Source organism: Argiope bruennichi, chromosome 3, assembly GCF_947563725.1.
Source record: "Argiope bruennichi chromosome 3, qqArgBrue1.1, whole genome shotgun sequence".
NCBI lineage: Eukaryota > Metazoa > Arthropoda > Arachnida > Araneae > Araneidae > Argiope > Argiope bruennichi.
In genome coordinates, this window is record NC_079153.1 from 71,648,768 (window position 1) to 71,666,281 (window position 17,514).

General features: G+C 28.0%; 1 long non-coding RNA gene across 1 annotated transcript; it reads left to right on the top strand.

Annotated features, from left to right (window-relative positions):
* The first annotated feature begins 11,396 nt into the window (after positions 1-11,396).
* On the top strand, positions 11,397-15,865 carry LOC129962576 (uncharacterized). Its single transcript, XR_008783924.1, has 3 exons — positions 11,397-11,661; positions 12,319-12,502; positions 15,770-15,865. It is a non-coding gene; the product is annotated as an uncharacterized LOC129962576 (long non-coding RNA).
* The last annotated feature ends 1,649 nt before the right edge of the window (positions 15,866-17,514 follow it).

Genomic DNA, 17,514 nt, shown 5'->3' on the forward strand with positions numbered 1-17,514 from the left:
CAAAATGACTTCAAATAATGCATAAAATACTTGAACAACGATTTAGATTGATATTTAAACACAATTAATTAGAAAAAAAATATGAAAAGTTAAAAATTATTAGAAAAAATATTTTTAAATTATGAAAAACAGAAGCTCTTGATTTAGAATCGTTTAAATTAAGCCTAATTTTATTTAAGGTTCTGAATCGAGGCAGAATCGGAGGCATATTGGGAAGTATTTATTTATTCTGAAGAGAATAATAAGACAAGGTTGATATTGTTACGAAAATTCAAAATTCCACTAAAACTTGGACGGGTTTGTTATAGTGGGTGTATTGTGTGACACAGTCAACAGGCCTTAATAACAAATAACGTCGTTTATTAACGCGAATAAACAGCGATAAAACACAGTCGAGGCGAATACAAGCAATAAATAGCAGCACTTCTAGCAAACAACTGAGTGCAAGCAGTGATAAGCAGGTCGAAGAGCGTTCAGAAGGAGAGAACTCGTTCAACTAATAACTTAAAACTGAACTCAAATAACTGCCGCCAGCTCGGTTTCACGGGCAGTTATTTGTTCCTATAGTTCCCGAGACAAGGTAGAGAAGGTTCTCGAAAGATCACATTAAATCGCATTCTAATGGACCTGTCGTCAAAATTCTTGAAGATTCTGGTATCATCCATTTTGTCGCCAAAGTCGAAAAATTCGTCGTCAAATTGCCAAATTATCGTCTAGCTCAGGGGTTATTGATACGGTATCCGATCAGCATCTAATGTAGCTGCTGTCTGTAAAACTTTCTTTCCTGCGATGGAGCCAACTGTGTTGAGAAGTAAAATTATAGATTTGTAACAATATTTAACTTCGTGCATTATTTCATAGTTGAAAATGGCGGATTTTATTCCGTTCCAAACACGTTTATGTGGTAGGCTTTTAAAGGAATCAGTGGACCTCTGGCTCGCAGAAATCAACATGATAAATATGATTAAAAATTCTTTCCGGTTAAAAGAAATATTTTAGCATGCATTATTTTAGCACGGAATTATATAAAAATATCTTAATTTATAGTATTTTTGGAATTGTATAAAGATTTCTTAATTTATAGTATTTTTGGAATTATATAAAAATATCTTAATTTACAGTAGTTTGGGAATTATATAAAAAAATATTTTAATTTATAATACTTTGGCACAAAGCGCCTGCGCTGTATCGTCTTTCTTTCTAAATTAAATGATGCATCAAATTTTCCGTTTAATTTCTCTATTAAAATATTCATTTTTTTAAAAAAATTCAGAATAAATAACAGATATTTCCTATTTATTTTATCTCTATAAGACTTATTATACGTAGAAAATTTTAATTTCATTCCTGTTTGTGGAATAATTTTATTTAAATTTAAAATGCTTTTGAAATATTGTCGTTCTTAGAGTGACATTTCTTATTTTCATTTTTCTTATATTCTTTAAAAGACGAAGCAAATCGTTCCTTTTTAGCCCGGAGAAAAGCTTATTTAATAAACATAAACTTTTTTTTCAAATTGTCTTTATGCCATGAATATTATATATTTCTTTACACAAATCATTTTTCTCCAACATCTCTTTCTCTTTACAAGTAGACCAAATATAAAATTTTAACCAGAATTTGATTTTCAAAAAGTGTTTTTTTTTAATTCAAAGACAGCGAAATATCTTACGTGTCATGAAATAAAGATGAAGCCTCCATAAAACAATAAACTCACACAAATGCAAAGACGTTTGACACATCTTTAATAAGATTTCTCAGAAAGATTGAGGTATTTTATGTTGACTCAGATTAAATTATTAAATTTTGAAACGATAAATTGAATGAATAATATTTTAAGTTTCATGGAATATTTATTTAAATTTTTAGAATTTTTTCAAAATTTTAAATGTTTTTTAGGAATTTTAATTCACGAAGTGAATTTCTTAAGTGTAGAAGTGAATGTGTAAGTTGATATGTAAATGCTTAGCAAAATTTATTCAACTTAAAAATGAAATTTATCTATACGGATATGGGGAATTTATCTATACTGGTATATGAAAATTATCAATACGGATATAATTTTTTCACTCTTGGATTTTAAAAAGCGTATAATTGAATCTTATCGCATTTTATTTTCCTCTTGAGAAGTGAACAAGATAAAATTTCCCAAAGATTATTTAAATTTTCTAAGTTCTTGAAAATAAATGTTTTGATGTTTTCACTAGAAATGCTGAGATATTAGTTTTTCAATCGTCTTGCATATACTTTTCGGCAAGCAAACATTCTTTGAATTTCACTCTGTTTAGTTGCAAAGAAGTTTGGTTCATATTCATTCTTAATTTTCATACGCATAATCGAAAATATGTTTATTTCAATTACAACTATGCACTAAAATGATTACAATTGTTCTTTGTCGAAACGAATTAAATTCATTAGAAACTTGCTATATTAATATAAATTTGGTTTTTGACTGAAGTGCCTATAATTTTTCAGATGCTTACAAATTGCATCTGATTATAATAGATATTGCTGTGAATCTGTAATATTGCTTCCATGAGTACTTAGTTTCATAGCAAGGAAGATAAGACTCACAGATATTTTCAATCGATGCTGAAGAGTTGCCAAGTCAGTAATTTCCGGAAATTGTGACGATTTGGCAACTTAGTGATGAATTTAGCATGAAGAATTTTGAGTTTTAGAACATATAAAAGTTATGCTGATATTCTAATCAGGAGACGAGGTCAACTTTCCCTTCTTGAAAATTGAAGTATTATAACACAACTTCATATCTTCTACATGGAATCCGAAAGACTGATTTTTTTTAAAGCTGTTGTAGAGTTATAGTGAATCTTTTTATTTTTATGCATCAAAACTATTGTAGATCCGATGCGGAACAAAAGTAAATAATAAATAGATAAAATACAAATTTAAGTAGAAATTCATATAACTATCTGATTTGTTACATTTTTACAGATTTTTTAAGTAACAAAATTTTATGAACAGTTCTCAGAATTTTAAGAGCTTTAATTTCACAGACAATATTATACAAAATTTAAATTTTGTTAGATATACAGTAGACGAGGTGTTTTTAAGAGAGAGAAGAAAAGAGAGAATAAACATAAAAAATACTTTTGTGATGTGTAAGCATATGAAATGTTCAATGTCAAAAGTCTAAGAGCAATGTGCTGTTCTTTAGACTTGTTTAATCTGATGACTGAGAAAGATATTTTTATTGTTAAGGAAACGGAGAATCGCAATGCCGTTAGAAGGAAGAGATGTCCATAAAGATTCATGAATTTAATAATACTGTAAATTTTCTACATGAAGAGTGAATAAGAAGTTAACTTTAAAAGGCTTATTTTTGGTTCCTCATATATCAAGACTTGCTGAGGATGATCTCTGTAGCGTTCAGTGATGTGTTTATTTCTTTACAATTGCTATTATTGATTATTCTAAACTTATAAAAATATGCTAGGAAAAGTCTATGCACGAAGAAGAAATCAATATCTTCCTTAGTAGGTTGGAACACAAAATAGAACGTCGAGCGTTAATTAGCTTATCAAAATTTCATGTATGATGTATAGACTTATAATATTCCTTACCCAAGTTTTACCAATTTACCAAAGAAAACAAAATGTGTGGCACATATTTGAAGCTGTTTGTTTTGACTGGAGATGATGACCTTCTCGTTGAGCTAAAATCATTATAATTTTTTGTGAATCCCTTAAAAAAAACTAATATCTGTTTAATCAATAGCTTTCAACCTATTTCTATCTAACATGCTTTTCCAAATATCAATTCCAATATCATACAGTACGTATAATTAAAATAATCTTCCTTTGTTTCTCATCTAATTTGCAAGTTATGAACTAAAATATTTGTGCAATAAATAATTAAATTAAAATTAATTTTAGTAAAAAATCTAAATATTCGTCATATTGACGCATAAAATTTCCAAAAAAAAACATTACATTATTCGTGGCACATATATGACGTATTCTAGTTTGCAATTTTTAAAATCATTTGCATATAAATATATAGTTGCGTGTAATAGAACGTAAAAGGGAATGCCTCATGCTTTATAGAACATTTTTAGTTACTTTTGTTAAGAACACTCCAGAGTTCTTTAAGAAATCACGCAAACATTCAAAAAATATATATAAAATATCTTGCATTGTATATATGATAATATGGCTCTAATATTCCCTCGGGGGTGATAAAATTATAAGAATTTAGTTCATAATTTTTCAGACACTTTTCCTAAATTCCAAGAGGATGTTCTACGAAGTATTTTTTGTAATGCTTTGAGATTTTTAGTGAAAAAGTCTTTCAACTCAAAAGTAACCATTGGGAACACAGCCAAAACCAATAAAAATTGAGGCTAGCTTTTTTTTTTAAATAAATAAAAAAAAAGAGCATATCAAAAGCGAAAAAGAATTTTATGCCAGTTCGCTCAGAAAAAGTAATTCTTTTTGTTGTATTTGAAAACGTTTCAGTTCACTTCATTGAAAAGAAATTGTGATAGTCTCTGCCAATTCATTCTTTGAACAATTTTATTGAATATTTTCTTTTTAAAAAGATCATATAGGAAAAGGCTTCTCAAATTTCCATGCAGTTATTTTAAAAGCTTTATCTATTTCTGTTGTTTCCTATGTTCAAGCATTTCCATTTCTTTTTAGAATTTTTGTCGCTCTGGAAGTTTCGCTTTACACATATGAAGCTTTAGGTCCTAAAGTAAAAATTTACATTCAATGTTCATAGAAATGATTCCTGTATTTTAGCAAAACTTATTTTTTAATAGATTTAATAATCAGATATTTAAGCCTCTTCATCTTTTCTCAAAGCTCCTCCAGGTGGGTACCGAGTAATTGAGAATAAGAAGCTTTTGCCATGATGATTGGTTTTTGCCACGCTGGTGGGTACGGTAAAAAGGTGGGGGTTCGACTCCTCTCATCGATGATGGGACATACTTCTGAAGGGAAGGGTTTTACCGTGACCGGTGATGGCCTTTAGGACTTAATCATAGTTCTCACCAGTGTTGCTGTTGCGGTGGTCCGGTCATTTAGATTTTCCCATGTGCCTTTCAGGAGGTCGAAGTAGTGTGTTTAAGGTAAGGCTACCTTTTCTCAAAAATTCTATGAGAAACTTCAACATTTGGCTTCGTTCTGTATAGTCGTGAACGACAACAAAAGGAACAACTTTGTAACGTTTTTATTTGCTTAACGAATCTTCACAAATTTGTTGTGGATTGAGTTGACTCGAGTGGACAGGTTTGTTCCAAACAATAAACTGATTAAGTAAGTTGATTAGTTAATTAACTACTATCTACAAATGTCTCCATTATGGTTATCAAATGGTTTTGTTGAGTTGATTTGCCGTCATGAAATTAACCTCCCAATAACATTTTATGGAATGTCGATGAAAATTTTAACAGTTATAGGGTTTTGAAAAATTACATTTAAATATTAAATGCTTAAAATTAAGTTAATCTTAGAAACTTTTGGTGATATCTCGCAAACTACTATATATATTTATCAAAATGTTTTTCACTCATTTAAAGAAAAATCTGCATGTATCATAATATCAAGCAATAAATGCATAAATAAAACAAACTGAATACTTTTTTTATGAATTTTTAAACATGAATTTGGAAAAACACTGGAATGTAACATACTAAAATTTTTGCATGGGAGCAAAGTTGACAAGCTGAGATGCCGGAAATCAAAAATTTAAATGCGTACCCCAAACAGGTTTTGAAATATTCAAAAAAATTGTAAAATTCCCACTGTTAATTTGCAACACCCACTTTTTGAGAAACCATACGTTAAATTTATTAATAATTATAGTTCTATTCTTTAAGCACTGGCTTTAACGGCAATTATAATAACGCAGTTAGTTAAATATGAAATTAATTTCAGATCGGATGATTTTAATTTAATTATGAATTTTGATTTCTTTTACAAAAAAACGAATGCTTTCTTCCAATCAGACGATATAAAATTTGATAGCAGTCAAAATGACTAAATGAATATTTAGGAAATTTTTACTCTTTATCGGCAACTACCTTTTGCTAGTAAATGAAATTAAAATCAATGGAAATTTGTACCATTTCTTACCAGTCATTAAATTAATTAGCGCTAAAATAAAGAAATGAATTAACACTTACTGTTTATACAGTTAATGGCTTAATGTTGAACATTCATTTATAAATTTCTTTGGTAGAGAATATTTTCAAAATATTCTTGCGAGATATTCTCCTTTTTGCAATAGTCATTAGGAAAAAAATATAGTTTCGAACCTCTAATTAAAAAAATTGTAGCATTATGATGCATTTGGTTCAATTCATTTATTTTTACTAAATCAACCGTTTCGAATCAGAAAGAATGCCCATCACTCTGCCATTATTATTGTAGCTTTTTATAGCAATAATTTTTTTCTGTATGTTTTGACCGGTGATTTTCACAAACCTCACCTCGCAGTTTACAGAAAACATGCCACTCTAGAAACATTATCATGTTAAAAAAGACTTAAAAGTATCATGTAGTCTATCAAGAATTTTCAACGAAATCTCAATTTTAAGATCTACAATTTTTTCGTATTCTTTAAAACATACTTCTGTTAAGCTTCTTCGTTTGCTGTATTCAATACATTATACTTTTTAAATCTCATCTCTTCGAATGATCGAATCAAAAGTCCGATAAATAACAATTTAGGTGTTATAACTAATCTAATCCTTTTATAATAGGTATAGAATTTTAAAATTTGGCATAGATATGAAAGTCTGGTGATTTGGAGTGTATAAAACTTCATCCGTCAGTTTTTAGCTATTTTGTTTGCATAGATTTAAGTAATAAGATAGATAATTTTTAGATTATTTCATTTAAAATTTCTTTCAAATAAGGATTTTGGTGTAAAAAACATAAAACAAATTTCTTCCTTCAAACATGTTCCATTTTTGAATTAGTATGCTCATAGACAAACGGAATTAATTCAAACATGTTTTTTTCTCGAACTTAGAGTTCCCTAAAATGTGAAAAATGGTCAAAATCTAGAGGTCAATTTATTTAAAAGACTATTGATCTTTGACATTTTAATTTGTATTCGAAATAAAAAAAAATGTTTATTTCACATATTGTATCACCACTATAAATATTACACTCATGCAGTTCTATAAACAGATTAGTGGAATTTTATCCAGTAAATTAACTTTCAGTTTACTTAATTATTTTAGTAATTTAAAATTTTATTGTAATAACATTAACAATAAATCTTTATATATTCAAAATTTGCACAGAGTTTGAAATAATTAAAATATTGTTTAACTCTTGTAAAATTATTATCATTTTTTATGATAATATACTTTTTTAAAAATTTTATAAATCTTTTATCAGATTAACAATAGACTCCACCTTAAAATAAAAATTCCTTCTTTTCAATAAACACCGATAATTTCATTGGCTTAAAATTTCTTTACGGCTTTACGCCTCACCAATCAGCTATTTTGTTTAAAAAATAGATTAAAAAACATATTTAATTCGACATAAAAATTAAGATTTTGTAAATTTCTTAGGGCAAGCCCAGCTATAAAGAATACATGACTAACTGATTTTTAAAGTAATAAACTTCAATGGAAACAAAAAATATTTGGATTTTAAAAATTTATACTCATTTTAAAAATAAAATATGAATTGTGTTATTTTTTCTTCCAAATTTCCTGTGCATGAAAATACGAAAGAAGTCTTATTACTAATAAGCTGATATTTACTGAATATACGGAATCCGGTGGGTCAGCTCTTTTTGGGCGAAGTTTTCAGCAAACAAACTTACTCCCGCTGGTGTGGTGTGGAAGCCTTGGAGAGGGGGGCAGCTCAGGTGTCGTCCTCATATATCCGTGGTTCAAAATTACAAGGTCCGTCCCAAAACAGCCCTAGTGCTTTAAAGCGGGACGTTAATTTAACTAAACTAAACTAACTCAGCAAACAATATTAAGTATATATCAAGGACGAACTAAATTGGATGCGAATATATATATATATATATATATATATATATAAAGCTTGCTGAATCGAATGGGTAAAAAAAAAAAAACATTGTTTTCCGTAACGGAAGAATTTCTAGACAGTAATTAATTAATTATTTTATTAACTCAGTTAATCAGTTTGCCTACCTCAAAATACCTGTCTTTATATGTCATTTCCTCATTTCCATCGACACTAATTTTGTTAAAAGGTGATAATAAATATTAAAGTTACAGAGATGTTCCATTTTTTTGTTGATGACTGTACCTATTGTTAGAATTTAAAGCATATGCAGTTGACTTGGAAATTCAAGTGATGCAATATTTAAAATCTTAAAGACAATATCTACCAGGACGTTCTTTTAAAAATATCTTTTGATAAAAATTAATGCTGATTAGATGATGATACATAAAATAAAATTGATCGATAAATAATCGATGATACATAAAATTAAAGTGAATATTTTTTCGAAAAAGAACACTATGTTTTTTCTTAGATTTGCCTTTTGCTTAAAGATAATTCTAATGGAAGACTAAAATGTTGCATTAATTAATAAGATATTTTTTTGAGATTAGAAAAGGTTTCTGATAAATTAGGTCTAAATTGGTTATAAAACTTTCTTATTTATTTTGAAAAGCTTACAAAAATTCTTTTTAAGTTCACACACAATTAAAATGATCTTTTTGTTTACCAATTATCTATTTAGAAATTATGAAATTACTTCCAATAAGGTTCCTTTGAAATAATAAAAGCAATTTATATGTAACTGCCGGTAAATAATTTTAGAAAATTTTTATTATTATCGCTTTTTCATAATATCTTGTTATTGTACAGTTTTTTGGATGTAACTTTTAACATTTTTCCCCCTCAGTTATTTTGCGGTTATTCAGTTATTAATTGGTTGATTTCGTCAATGAGTAATCAGTACAGCGCATTCCAACAACCAGGCGTTTTTGGAATTCTGTTTTTGAATTACTGTTTTTCCCCAGAGAATATGATAGAATTCAGAGAGTGTGGTCGAAATTCTATTCCATCGAAGACCATCTTGTAAGCAAAACCTGTAAGGAGCGGGGAATATATATAACCAAATCAGTAAAAATACCAAGTCAATATTAGCAAAAGAGAATAAATATAGAATCAGAAAGGTAGAAATTAAGAATCCCACCTGAAGACTTTTGAAGTTTCGGTCTGAAGAAGAAGAAAGTCTTTCAGGCCGGATTCTTAATTCCTTCCTTCCTGATTCCATATTTATACTTTTTTGCAAATATTGACTTGATATTTTTACTGATTGTAAAGGTACATAATAAATCGCAAATTTTAATGCTCTTGATAACATTATATTTAATACATTATATTGATAATAGTATATATAATTTTATTAGCAATACATTAAAACAATTCAGACTGCTATCATATCAAGAAAAGATTGTGGTATTTCCTTTTCAGACTCTAAACAAGAATTCTTTTAATTCTTAAAAAGCTACATTTTGTCTACCTATTTCAACAAAGTATCTTTTCTAATTAGAAAGCCTTTGAGAATGTTTTAATAATCAAACAGTTACTGTTTGAAGAATATTTATTATTTCTGCTCACGTTGCCTGTAATTTCAGGCTGATTGATTCCTTTCATATTTTCCTGGAGTTACTTGTCTTAATAGAAATTAAATTAAGTTGTGAATAACCTTCTTGAAAATATTGCAATAAAGCAATGACAAGCGAAATGTTATATTATTTTGATACGAAAGCAAACATCAGCTAACGGTAACGTGGAAATAATTTTTCATTGCATCTTTTCTAAGAGATTTAAATAATTATACATTGATATTCATTTGTCGGAAAATTAGGTTCTTTTGTTTTCAATTTTTTTGTAATTCTGATGGTTATTTACACTTTTAGCACAAAATAAATATCCCTTTTATTTGCATTTATAGCCTAAAGTCGTGAGTAAACGAGCTTCAGAATGAGAAAAACTTATTTTGTTGGATTAAAAATTAAATAAATATTCTCTTTTAATAGACTATACAAAAAAAGCGAAAGCACACTTTAAAAAGATAAGTGGTAATTATATTGTTATTCTGGCGGCGTACTGGCATAGGGGTAGCATGTCTTCCCCGTGATCTGGGCGTCCTGGGTTCGAGTTCCGGTTTGGGCATGGTTGTTTTTCCGTTGTTCTATCTGTGAGATGTGTGAATGCTCCCTCCTGAAAAAATGGGTTGTGCAAGCGAATGCGTGATGTGTGAGTAGCAGAGTCGTACTCTTGGTCCTAATTGGTGCTACTATAAAAGCAAGAGACGCTCTCCCACCGGCTTAAAATCGCTGTCTTCGTAACAGCGGACTTGTTCATGGCAAGTTCCATAAGAAACAACAACAAATTGTTTTTCTCTTAAAATTTCATTGTAAAATGCTTTAGTGTTGAGCTTTATTTTATAGACAAGTGAATTGAGAAAGGATGTATAAAAAGTTCATATTTCTCATTTTTTGTTTGAACGAAATTCAATACGTGTTTATAATTTTAGTGTAAATCACATACTAACATCACTCATGGAATTAGCTTCGTTTTTTACTTTCTATTATACGTAGTATAGAGAAAGCATAATAATCGCTAAAAAAATTCGAACTCGAGATTTTGACGAATGCCCACGTTTTAGAACCTTTAGTTGAAAAAACGTATTTTTGAATCTGTATTTTTTTGTCGGTCTATAACAAAGATAACTCAAAAACGCTTTTAATTAGAAGAATGAAATTTGATACACGGATTTTATATCAAATTTATAGATTTTTATCAAATTTTGAACAAGTTCCGTGCATAGAAAATCTGTCTGTCTAGCTGTTCGAGTATAAGTTAATATGATAACTACAAAACATAAGAAGCCCATTGGATACAATTCGTATATAGTTTTGACATCTATAGTGTACATAATTATCAAAATTTGAGCTAAATCACACAAGTGGTTAACCTTGTATATTTTCTATATTTTCAGAAACATATAAACACGATAACACAAAATCGCAATAACTTAAAAATATCAAATTCAGGAATGTGATTTTATGACTACAATTGCAGTTTTGTATAAATTTTGTTTCAACAGGTTGCGAAAAAGGCATCTAAAACACAAATTCGATTTTCGCATGCCAGGGATTAATTGCCAAAAATCTCGCCAAGATACGATATATTCAGTAAAAATGCTAAATGCACGCCAAAGTTTAATATTTCGTAACTGTTGAATGCCGTCTATGGTAATCTCTGGGATAACACCTTTATTAGAGAATATGCGAAAAAGGTTTAGGAAGGTCATTTTGGCTGGTTAAATAATGTTTTACCACATACAAGAATAGATAGTGCAACAATTACATCGTTTAGCTAAAAACTTGTGGTAGATAGGCACAGTGACAGTTCGAGCAGTTGAGCGAGAGAAAGGAGGCGTGAAGTGATGGTTGATATCGTACCGTGATAGTTTTCTCTTGGCGTGTTTCATACAGATTCCTTTTTCGTTGCTTATTTTAGTGTTACAATCTAAATGTTTTTGTATTTATTAGTCTTGTTCATATGACTCTATCGAATACGACCGAAATAAAAGTAGTTAAAAAGCACATATCAACTACCTGGGATATTTCCTGACTCTGGATAGTACAATAGATATGAAGCATTATCCATCCTTTAGGTAAGTAATTGCATTGATTTTGTTATAGGGGGTTGTAAAATATAAGCCATCAGTTAAGCTCGTCCTATTGATGTGTTATCATGTTCATGTACAAAGATGGATGGTTAGAAAAACAAATGCAAAAATACGCTTTTCGAACTCATAGAAGTTTGAAATAAACTCATAAATCGATGCAATTTTTTTTGTGAAGATCATGAAATGTTCTCTTATTTTTTTCTTTTTATATACATCAAATATATTAAAAGAAAAATTATTTTCTTTCTTTCTTTTATATACTTCAGATACTTTTATATCAGAGTAAGTAAAACTTAAACCTTTGCATTTTTAATTTATTATATAAATATTTTATTTATGACTATCGGCTTGTTTTGTATGAAGACTATATATTTTTTCTTACTTTTATTAGCTTAAAAAGATATTTAAATAGCTGCTTAATATAAGATGCTTTAAAAAACTGCTTAATATAAAGTCAGAAAATATCTTTTTTCGATATTTGCCGTTCCCTTTTTTCCTAATAAAATTTCTCATTCATTTTTGAAAAATCATTTTATTTGTAATAATGTAAAGCATGAAATATGCAATTTCCTGTCCAATGATTTATGAAACTGAAAACAACTATTTGAAATTGAAATATGATACATTTTATAATCTTGACAGGATCCACATTTCCAAAACGACTTTCAGTCAAACATCAGTGAAGTATTTCCAAATCGATCCCAGAGGAGGACAACTGAAGATAGATGGATGATCAAATATCGAAATATTAGTCAGGAGTGGTCCGAGCTTAAAGACTGTCATTAGCCATCCATGCTAATGATAGCATAACAACGCATTTTCAAAGGTACAGTGACTGTTAAAACTTAAAATATACGATTAGAAACATTTTGTATGTCTTTTTAAGTTTGGCCAATTAACTTGATATTCAGTGTTTTTCTGGAGGTTATTACTATCAGATTTAAAATGGAAATTTTATTGAATACCAGTTTAAGATAACACAAAAGAAAATATATATATAAAAAACAAAATAAAATTCCAAATTTTCTAAACCTCCGATATGAAATCTCTAAATGTAATTCCAATTTATACATTCAGAGATTCTGATCTTATTTATGGCTATGCCACAGATAATGGTAATACTTCCACAAGAAAATTTCACATGGTAAGATTTTATAATGGAAGGAGATAATATTTATTTTGTATAACCTTCCTTAATATGTATTTAAACGTTTTAAATATGACTAATGTACATATTTGAAATTAAGAGTATTATTAAAACTATCATTTATCTGTAATTGTCCGCTATAAAATCCTATAATGATATGCACGAGACATTTAAATTCAGCACTGATATTTCAATTAAAAACCGATGGAAAAAAAGGAAATAAAAAAGCATTCAATGATACCAAATAATGAGTTTTTAACAAAATAAATCAAATTATATATGATTTATATAGATAATTACTTTAAAATCAATGAAAATATAGTAATTCTTCTCTAATTAGCTTATAACTGAAAGGATATTTAAAATCTGAAACTTTCAAAAGATATTTCAAATAGTAGTTTAATTAATGAAATTAAAAATTTTGAATTCTTAAGCTCTTAGTTTCACAATATGCTCTTACATTTACAATATCTATTATACGTTATAAAAATTGTTTGAAGTGTGTAAACCGATTTCCAATTAATTAGCTTTCAAACAAATATAATCTCTTCTTTACATAAATGCGCTCACTAAATATTCATAAATGAACTGAAAGGCACATATAATGCCTTCACTCCATGTATTCATAATTTTAAAATCTGTAACATTCAACAATATACTGTTTGCCATGTAACTATTCTAATTACGGATGTTAGGATACTTATATATATTTTTTATGTGATTAATTTTTTAAGTTGAACATTAATTATTTTTAAGAAAATACTTTTAAGTTACCTCTCTATTGACAATGGATACTTTAGATGCAATTCTCATGCTCCATTTTAAAATCCATGTTTAATTATAAAATAAATTCTATCTCAATTAGAGAATAACTATATGTCTGGTACAATGGTATTATATTTTAATAGCAAATGAAAATATAGAAAAAAAAACATAAATATTTAAAATTGAATTTTTTTTAAATATCGTATATTGGCAAACTGTTGGGACATAAACCAGTTTGTAAGTAAAACTAAGTACTGTAATTGAGCTTTAATTCATTTTGACAAATTCCAGCAACTTTGATAAAACTTCCAAATACCCGCTGATGTATGCGCATCGATTAGGTAATCCTGAAGCATTCGTAACGCAAGATTACTTAAAAGTTTTGACAGTTGCGACTCTTGCAAAATCACCTTGGGAGTGATATAATTTAAAGTTCCACACTGTATAGCAATGATTTCGTCATAACTTAACACAGGCTCTTTTTAATTAACTTCGAATAGTTTAATAATTAATTAATAAATGATTAGATTTTTAATCAAGCCATTCGATTTTTCACGTGATGAATAATATTTAATAAAAATAATAATTTTTGATCAAAGTTATAAGGAATGTTTTGAATAAATTTACCAACGAATTTTATTACTTATTAAATTGACTTTTTATTGATTTTCTTTTCAATAATTACAATACAAAAATTATAAAACAAAAAAAATCCCTTGGAAATGGTTTGAAGTTAAACACAGATAAATCAATTATTTATTGGCATCAATAATAAATATTTGAAATGGAATTTATTATTCTTTACTGGCGCGACAACCTGGGATGGACCCTGCTCTTCTGTTCTATGCTGCCCTTTCTTGGTTGAGGGTTGCCAATTTGTCCTATCTTTTTCTAAGCAACAAATCCATGAAAGCTTCCTCCTCTCTTTTTTTCAGATGCCAAACGATTTAGACAAAAATATCTTAGTAGCTTGATTATCATTCAGTTTTAGTAAATTTCCCGCCCATTTAATTCCCCGTTTAGCTGAAAATTTAATAATGTCTGTCTCTTTAAAAGTTTTCAAATTTCCTAGTCAGTTCCTTTTCTCCAATAGCTATAGCATTCAATCCACCAAACTTGCCCCTTAAAATTCTTCTTTCAAAAATACCAAGAATTTCTTTATCTTTCTCAATCGCTGTTAAAATAGAATTCTTCAGTTTCATTTCGAGCGCAAAAAATTCAATAATTTCTTCCATAAATATACAAGCTGGCTTGAGAAAATATTTTAATGGTTTTTGTCAGAAATTTGATACAAATTCACAATATTTACTAAGATTTTTCACCTTACTTCCTTTTTCTAGTCACTCTATTCTTGAATTATCATATTGCTGCACACATTGTAAAACTGTATGAATTCTAATATCTCCTCCTCCTCCTCTTTTTTAGGAGGTGTGTGTGTGTGTAAAATTTAATTGATTTTTGTTCTCAGAATATCGAGATCACAATTACAAAAATATTTTCTCTAACATTATAGGAATTTAAGAAAGAAAGAAGATTAAATCATTGCATCTATTTATCTATATATAAATCGTAGTGCTTTCCAGTGTGGATTTGTTCACAAATTTTTTTCTAAGAAGTTGCTTTCATTCTAATTTCGCATACTTTTATTTTGAATTAGTTACACAATAAGTGGATTCATACTTTTTTTTATTCGTTATTGTGTAAGAAACTGTGTTCATTGAAGCTGTCTGTGTTTTGTTTTTCCAAAATAAGAGCATATTCTTCACGACCTAAAATAGAACAACAACGAATGATATTATAATCGCAGAAATTTAATATAACTTACAAATATTTCAACACTTATAAGTAAGAATCACATGAAAAATAATTTCAAGCAACAAAAATCATTCTATAATAAATACAACGTAATAATTTTTGAATACTTTTTCAATCCATCACAATAATAATTTTTTTTTTTCATATTCTTTTATTATTTATTTTAAATTTCAACACAAAGAATTTTTTCCACAGTATAAAAATATTTAAAAATTAGTGGTACAAATGAGGAGAAATAAAAGCTGTATATGCCTTAAATAATATATAGGATTGCTTCCAAGTTATTAAACTGTATTAAAAAGCATGAATATATAGTCAAATGCTCAAATATATTTAATTTTCATTACTTTCTTGTCATCAATATAGTTTTTCCTGGAGGGGCCTCAAAACATAACAGCGCCTGTGCCCTCATATTGTCGAAATTCGTCACTGAAGATAGCAAGTAATGAATCGAGGGTTTGATTCTAGCGTAAGGGTTAAATAGACCCTTGTAGATGGAGGATTGCATCATTCCATGATGGATAGGTTACTGAAAAATTTTGGGATGTGAGACGACTGGTACTTCTGTTTATGCATGTGAAATAGTTTCACAATGAATATTGAAAAAAAAGAATTACTCTTATTATCATAATAAAACATTCCACCCATTGTAATTAAACATAAATAATTTACAAATATATATAAAAATAGGCTAGATGATTTACATTATTCATGCGACGGAGTTTCTATGCATAGACAGTATCATAAATTTTTGTAAAAGAATTTAACATTTTCCTAACAAATGAATTAAAATAAAATAAAGACAAAAAAGACTTAATCTATGATTTTATCAACTGAGAAAAAATGGAGAATACTTTTATGTAAAAATATGGGCATAAAAACAATATTATAAAAGTGTATGGTATTGTCAGAAACGCTCAAAGCAAACTGGATTTTAATCACATTAAAAACATATTTTAAGTTTTAATATAAACTTAGGAACTGGATACTCTTTTGAAATTAATTTCAGTTTAATAACTTCATGCATTATTTTTAGCGTCTATGGAATTTACGTACTTTTTTAAAGTGCATATTTTTGATGATAAAGTTATATTTTGAGTAGATTAATGAAATCGGTATTAAAAATATTTTTTTTATATTTATAACTTTCAAATTTATAGTTTCATAAATTCAGTTTATAATGAATTTTTATAAATATTATGGAATCTTAAATTCTAGTAAAAATAATCATTCTTTTCGTTTATTTTCGAAAATAGAAGGAATTAAATTTTGAAATGAAAAGATACATTTTCTTTCTGTTTCTGCACTGTTATATTGTTTTTTTTTAAAGATGCTTTAGGAATTAATCTTTTCTCGGGCCTGATGATAATTTCAAAAATATTCTACATACAAAATTTCACTTTCCAAATAAAGACCAGAAAGTTGCATTACTCGCCATTCTTCTTAGAAGTAAGTACTCTGTTACAGCCACGCACAAAAAGAAATTTCTCCAGCAAGAGTAGGCAACACATAAATCAACATTTCAGTGACAGCTGCATTTCTGGAAACCGATACATCCATTATCTGATCTTTGTTCATCACTTATTGGCCAATTATATGAGAGTTATTACAGTTACAGTTGAGTGTTGGGATCTATATTTTATCATTTTATTTTGATAAGGAGAAATGTGGTTATGGTTTATAGTGTTTTGTTAGTATTTTATTAGAAAATAAAGATGATCAAATTTTATACCTAGAAATTAATTTTTAAACTCGAGTTAAAATACATTTGAATTATTTGAAAATATAAATAATCTATCATCCCAAATGATATCCTGTAATAGTTTTCTATTCTGAAAGAACGGTATGAAATTAAATATTTATTCAACTTCAGTAATTTTACTCACGCACGAAGATTTTTAATGATAATATGAATGAATTCGAGCCTTGCTATTGTTTTACTTTATGCTTTTATTTAACTTAATTTGTTTCATGATAAATCTTTGTTATCTATCTTGCATATGTTTTTTGGCATGCGAGATTCCTGAAATTTTGTACATTTGGATATTTTTGATGGCATTATACTATTTCAATATTTTCAAAGTATTATCCTCAGTAAATCGACCGATTTT